This window comes from Rhinopithecus bieti, unplaced genomic scaffold (genome assembly GCF_001698545.2).
Source record: "Rhinopithecus bieti isolate Rb0 unplaced genomic scaffold, ASM169854v2 scaffold_11938, whole genome shotgun sequence".
Lineage (NCBI taxonomy): Eukaryota > Metazoa > Chordata > Mammalia > Primates > Cercopithecidae > Rhinopithecus > Rhinopithecus bieti.
Window position 1 is genome coordinate 364,688 of NW_016806961.1, and position 7,272 is coordinate 371,959.

The following is a 7,272-nucleotide window of genomic DNA, read 5'->3' on the forward strand; positions in this document are numbered from 1 at the left end:
TTTTTTTTTTTGAGATGAAGTCTCACTCTGTCGCCCAAGCTGGAATGCAGTGGCCCAAGCTCGGCTCACTGCAACCACCACCTCCTGGCTTCAAGCAATTTCTAGCTAATTTTTTGTATTTTTAGTAGAGACAGGGTTTCACCATGTTGACCAGGCTGGTCTTGAACTACTGGGTTCAAGCGATCCACCTACTTTGGCATCCCAGAGTGCTGGGATTACAGACATGAGCCACTGTGGCCAGCCCAGGCACCAGAATTATTTACTGACTTTACAGGCTCTGGGCTGCTTTTAAAAATTGGGGTGGTAGGCTAGAATGTGGTTTAAATACGATGGTTTGGGTGTGGTTCTGATGAACATCCAGATTTGAATGAATGATACACAAATGAGCTTATCATTCTATTATAATTAACCATAAAAGCAGAATTTAATCTGTGATAACTTAAGCTCATCTGCTATATTGGTAATTTATGTCAACCTGTACTAACAATATTTACAGAAAGTTCTTGCCTTTAATTTAACACTTAGGTTATTATGGTAACTGGGCTTCTTTGAGATGTCTAAAAATAAATCTGGATGGTTTGTTTCAGTGAGAGGAAGTTTTGAAAGTGAAAAGTGAAGGATACAATTTTATATCAAAGACAGCTGCAACTTCCATGATAAAATTACTTTTCTTTTATACAAATGGAATTTGACTTAAAGGCTAAGATTAAGTCTCCAGGACTCAAGCTAGGTTGTGGAATCTCATTAGACTCTTGTGTTCCAAATTTGGTATGACCACAAACTGTTACTATAGGAAACCAACCTTTGACAATTTCCTAAGGAAGGAAGGAGTTTTTGTTTTGTTTTTTGTTTGTTTGTTTGTTTTGAGACAGGGTCTCACTCTGTCGCCCAACCTGTAGTACAGTGGTGAGGTCAAAGTCCACTGCGGCCTCAACCTCCCGGGCTCAAGTGATCCTCCCACCTCAGCTTCCTGAGTAGCTGGGGCTACAGGTGCGAGGGGAAGCCTTTCTGTTTTGAAGCTACCTGGAGAAGAGTGAAGAGTACATGACTTGTATAGGCCCGGGCTGCCAACCTCACTTGCTTTTCGTTCACTTTTCCCCTGAAGTTCTCCATGACTGGCACCCACTTTTGGGTGGTTGCAAATACAGGAATCAAAGGAGAAAGAGCAGAAAGATTCAATGAGGAAATTGTTTGAGTAGGATGTCAAATCAGCAGCAACCGTCTCTGTAAGCTAGGAAGCTTTTACAAGATCAGAAACTCAGAAACCTAAATTTTCAACCTGGCTTTTTTTTTTTTTTCCTTGCTTTCGGTTATTTCATTTGTTTACTGGAATAGCTTCTTTTGAAAACGACAGATGATCTCATTTTTGCTAAAGGGAATGTTTTATGTTGTCCATGTTTAGGCCAATGTTGAAAGGGAGAACTGTGGAGAAAGTCAGAGATGAACTGGGTTTGTTTCTGTTTTATTATTATTTGCCAATTTCTTTTTCTTATTGAATTGAACCTCAGGCAAATCATCTAAGGTATAGAACCCTGATACAATACAGAACAGGTACAGCAGCACACACAATTGCTCTCACAAAATTGGATGTCCCAAGAAGATAACTTTACCAAAGTTGGTATCCTACAGCTCACTAAAAATTGAAACCTAACAATGTAACCTTTAGGGTTGACTGATCTTTTCAGAACACATTCTTGAGAGGTCCAGCATAGTCATCTAGTATCATTACAAATGCTGGTTAAAAATTAATCTTTTACCAGCCTCAGTAACATGGCAAAACTGTCTCTACAAAAAAATAGAAAAAATTAGCCAGGCATGCTAGTATGTGCCTGTAGTTCCAGCTACTTTGGGTACTGAGGTGGGAGGACTGCTTGAGCCCAGGAGGTTGAGGCTGCAGTGAGCTGTGTTCGTGCCACTGCACTGTAGCCTGGGTGGCAAAGTGAGACCCTGTCTCACAAAACAAATTTATTTTTTAGCTGGCTGGCTAAAAAAGCTGGTGGTTCGTTGTTGTAATCCCAGCTACTCGGGAGGCTGGGGCAGGAGGATCACTTGAGGCCAGGAGTTTGAGACCATCCTGGGCAACATAATTAGACTCCTCATCTAAAAAAAAAAACCAAAAAAAAGGGTGAAAAATAATTATCCCAGAGAACTGCCATGCGCCTGAGGCTGAGGCAGGAGGATTGCACCACCGCACCCTAGCCTGGATGATAGAGTGAGACCCTGTCTTTAAAAAAAAAAAAAAAGAGTCTTTTGCGGTATGAAGATCTTTCTGTTATTTATTTTTTAGGCTTTTTCCCAACTACCCATGGTACAATTCTGCAATTTTAGGAAGCATGAAGACGATTTTGCCATTAATGTATTCAGTATCAATTATCCACTCGCACACAGCTCTGTGTGGGTGAATTTCCGAGTTAAGAATTTCCTTAAGAAAGTGAATTCTAAGGTTTTAAGTTTACTTTGATCACTTTCCCATTACAGCTGGCTACCTGCAGTGAAGTAAAGCTCAAAAGACCTGATGCCTCTTTCAACTTTTGGTTTGAGTCATGCCGATTAGGTTTAACTTTAACAAAAAAGAGAAGAAATAAACCCTGACGTGTATGTGTTCTTCCAAATTTAAAGATCCTAGACTAGAAGCCTGAGTTATTTTTTAAAAATTCATAAGGAGCACACTTTTCATTTTTTTGCTATTTGAAATCTGAGGCTGGCTGGGTGCAGTGGCTCATGCCTGTAATCCCAACACTTTGGGAGGCCAAGGCAAGTGGATTGCTTGAGGTCAGGAGTTCAAAACCAGCCTGGCCAACATGGTAAAACCCCATCTCTACTAAAAATACAAAAATTAGCCAGCTGTGGTGGCATGGGCCTGTAGTCCCGGCTACTTGGCAGGTTGAGGCAGGAGAATCACTTGAAGCCGGGAGGCGGAGGTTGCAGTGACTGGAGATCACGCCACTGCACTCCAGCCTGGGCAACAGAGCAAGACTCTGTCTCAAAATAATAATAATCATAATAATAATAATAATAAAGAAAAGAAAAGAAAAAATCTAAGGCATTGCTTAGCCTAAGTCTACAACCAGGCAACAAAATGATGTACTATTAGATTCTTGGCAAAATGTTCTTAACTCTGCCCAACCTCCCCACCCAGTGTTTTTCTCTCCTTTGCAAGCTCCTGCTTTTCCCTCATCACTCCAAAGATACCCTCATTGGCTTCAGTATGATTTAGTGAGCTAGTCTGTCTCTTTTAATGTCTGTTTTTTTTTTTTTTTGAGATGGAGTCTCACTCTGTCACCAGGCTGGAGTGCAGTGGGACGATCTCGGCTCATTGTAACCTCCAACTCCCAGGTTCAAGCGATTCTCTTGCCTCAGCCTCCCAAGTAACTGAGATTACAGGCATGCGCCACCATGCCCGGCTAATTTTTGTATTTTTAGTAGAGATGTGGTTTCACCATATTGACCACAATGATCTCGACCTCCTGACCTCGTGATCTGCACGCCTCGGCCTCCCACAGTGCTGGGATTGCAGGCATGAGCCACCAAGGCAGGCCTTTATTTATTTGTTTGTTTATTTTGAGACAGGGTCTTGCTGTGTTGCCTAGGTTGGAGTGCAGTGGTGCAATCTCAGCTTATTGCAGCTTGAACCTCCTGTGCTCAAGCAATCCTCCCACTTCAGACTTTCAAGTAGCTGAGACTACAGGCTTATGCCAACACACCCAGCTAATTTTTGTATTTTTTTGTAGAGATGGGGTTTCACTGTGTTGCCCAGACCCACCTTGAACTTCTGGGCTGAAGTGATACACCAGTCTTGGCCTCCCAAAGTGCTGGGATTACAGGTGTGAGCCACTGTACCCAGCCTAATGTCTCATTTAATGAGCCTGTCTCTTAGCCTTATTTTCTTTCATCATAAAGGCTGTTTCTCAAAGTTCTGTTTGTGATTAACTAACCTTGGGAGTTGGGATAACAAAAGGTGAAGCAGGTTGCAGCAGCATGTGGAAAATTTCCTTTACGGGTGGTTTCTTTTTCTTTGGTGGATAAAACAGAAACTATTGGATGGCATATGTTGGCTCAAAATTAATCATGAACCAGGTTTTATATTGATCAACCTGACCCAACCAGAGTGTTCGCTTTTTTTGTAGAGACACAGTCTTGTTATATTGTCCAGGCTGGCTTCGAACTCCTGGCCTTAAGTGATCCTATTGCCTCAGCCTCCCAAATTGCTGGGATTACAGGTGTGAGCCACTGTGCCTGGCCCAGAGTGTTCTGATTTATCAGACTTGCCTCTCTATGGAAACAGTAGACAGTTCATCCTCACCTCTATCTGGGCCTAAAATAAATTAAGCCAATGAGAGATAAACCCATCTTGGATAGAAACATTGTCGAAACAGGAATATCCAAAGGAGTTGAAAGCAGGAACTCGAAGAGATATGTATTCATGTTCATAGCAGCATTATTCACAGTAGCTGAAAGGTGGAAAATTTTAAAAAGCTATAATATGGATGAAACTTCATGTCGTTATGGTGAGGAAATAAGCCATTCTCAAAAATATTACTACAGTAGGATTCCACTTACATGAGGTATGAAGAGTGGTCAAAATCATAGAGACAGAAAGTAGAATGGCGGTTGCCAGACTCTGGGGGAAGGGAGATTGGGGGGTTCTTGTTAATGGGCGTGGGGTTTCAGATTTGCAAGATGAAAGCACTCTGAAGGCTTGTTTCATAGCAATGTGAATTCACATAATACCACTGAACCGTACACTTACGAATGGCTAAGATGGGCTGGGCATGGTGGCTCACATCTGTAATCCTAGCACTTTGGGAGGTCAAGGTGGAAGGATTGCTTGAGCCCAGGAGTTCAGGACCAGCCTGAGCAACATAGTGAGACCCTATCTCTACAAAAAATACAAAAATTACCCGGGCGTGGTGGCTTGTGCCTGTAGTCCCAGCTACTTGGGAGGCTGAAGTGGGAGAACTGCTTGAGCCCAGGCGATTGAGGCTGCAGTGAGCTGTGATTGTACCACTTCACTGCAGCCTGGGCAATAGGGGGAGACCCTGTCTCAAAAAAGTAAATAAGGCTGGGTGCTGTGGCTCACGCCTATAATCCCAGCACTTTGGAAGGCCAAGGCAGTTGGATCACTTGAGGTCAGGAGTTTGAGACCAGCCTGGCCAACATGGTGAAACTCCGTTTGGTGAAATCCCAGCTACTTGGGAGGCTGAGGCAGGAGAATCACTTGAACCTGGGAGGCAGAGATTGCAGTGAACTGAGATCATGCCACTGCACCCCAGCCTGGGTGACAGAGCAAGACCCTATCTCAAAAAAAAGTAAATACATTTTTAAAAAATGACTAAGATGGTACATTCTATGTTATGTGTATTTTACCACAATAAAAAAGAAATCTGGAAAGAGGAGTTAGTGAGGGACAACTGCGATAAGGAGCTGGAGAGGCAAAGAAAGACAAGAATTGAGTCGTGGACGTGGACGGAATTTATTGTGGTTGGCGCCACTCCAATCTCCCCTTTAGGACTGAAGGACTTTTGCCCTAGCCTCTGGGAATGCTGCTGGCAGATGCCACAGTTGCCAGTCTCAGCTGTCAGCTCTTTCTGGAAATTGCCCTTGGCTGAAGAAAGGTATCACACCTAGCATCACATTCAATCTCCCATGGCAGCCTGTATTCGAGGAGAGGCTGAGGCAGAGATAATCAAAGCCTGGTCCTCTTGTCCCAGCGGAGACAACTCTGACAGATGAGCACAGCTTCAAAGCTCCCTGTGGTGTCAGCTGAAATCTAGTTGTGATATATCCCAACTTCTCTTTCTGTCCAATCCTGCTTCCTTCACTTCCCCCACAGATGTTGATGCTGAGAATGCTCCCTAAAAAGTGTCCTGCTTGTTAAGTTGTGGAGATGAGAGTTTGAATCATGTCACCAGCTAAGACACTAAATCCAGCAAAGGTAGTAGCTGAGGCTTGGGGAGGCATCTAGAATGGGTAGTAGAGGAAAGAGAGAATAAATGTGAATTGCAACCGTGAGACCAATCGCAGTGGCAAAGGCTGTGGTTCATCCCAGTAATCTTTGTCTGAGTTCTTCCTTAGGAAGAGGGGCCCATAGCCGGGCGTGGTGGCTCACATCTGTAATCCCAGCACTTAGGGAGGCTGAGGCAGGTGGATCACTTGAGATCAGGAGTTCAAGACCAGCCTGGCCAACATGGTGAAACCCCATCTCTACTAAAAACACAAAAATTAGCCAGGCATGGTGGCACACACCTATAGTCTCAGCTACCAGGAGGCTGAGGCAGGAGAATCGCTTGAACCCGGGAGGCAGAGGTTGCAGTGAGCTGAGATTGTGCTACTGCACTCCAGCCCAGGTGACACAGCGAGACTCCATCTCAAAAAAAAAAAAAAAAAAAAGAAAAGGAAGAAGGGCCCACCAGACCCATGGAAGGGAGGGGCTGGTCCCTGAAAGTATATGGAGGCCTGGATCTGTGCATAGCAAGAGGTGGACTCTGGTAGACACAGACATATGCTACTCAAATCCTTTAAGGAAGAACTTGCCACCCAGCTGTGGGGAGTGTGGTCAGGAGATGGCCTCCAGCTGGCAGTTCCTTTAGGGTCAGCTTCATTTAAGGTTAGGCCCTTCCTAGGGCAGCCTGCATCTGGGCTGAAGGATAAGGGCATATAAAGAGATGGCTAGGCTGTGCGCAGTGGCTCATGCCTGTAATCCCAGCATTTTGGGAGGCCAAGGTGGGAAGATTGCTTGAGCCCAGGAGTTCAGAACCAGCCTGGGCAACATAATGGTATCCTGTCACTACAAAAAATTTTAAAAATTAGCCAAGCGTGGAGGTGCACGCCTTAGTCCTAGCTACTCAAGAGGCTGAGATGGGAGGATTGCTTGAACCCCAGAGTTCAAGGCTGCAGTGATCTGTGATTGTGCCACTGCACGCCAGGCTAGGCAACAGAGTGAAACCTTGTCTCAGGGAAAAAAAAAAAAATGTTTAAAAAAATAAAAAGAGAGAGATGGCTATCTTGCCCCAGGAGTTTCCTGCTGGGTTGACCAATACTCTGTTAGGCTTGCATTGCAGACTGACTTCTGCCTTTTTCCAGTCTTTAAACACCTTGTCCCCTAAACTCCTTCTCAGTGTCTGTGTCCAGAGACCCCAACCTGCAACACAGGACAGATACTTTTGTTGGTATATATATATTTTTGATTTTGTTTTATTTTGTTTTGCATTAACATCTGAGCAAACCAAGTTGGTATTCTTTTTTCTTTCTTTTTTTTTTTTTTTTTTTTTT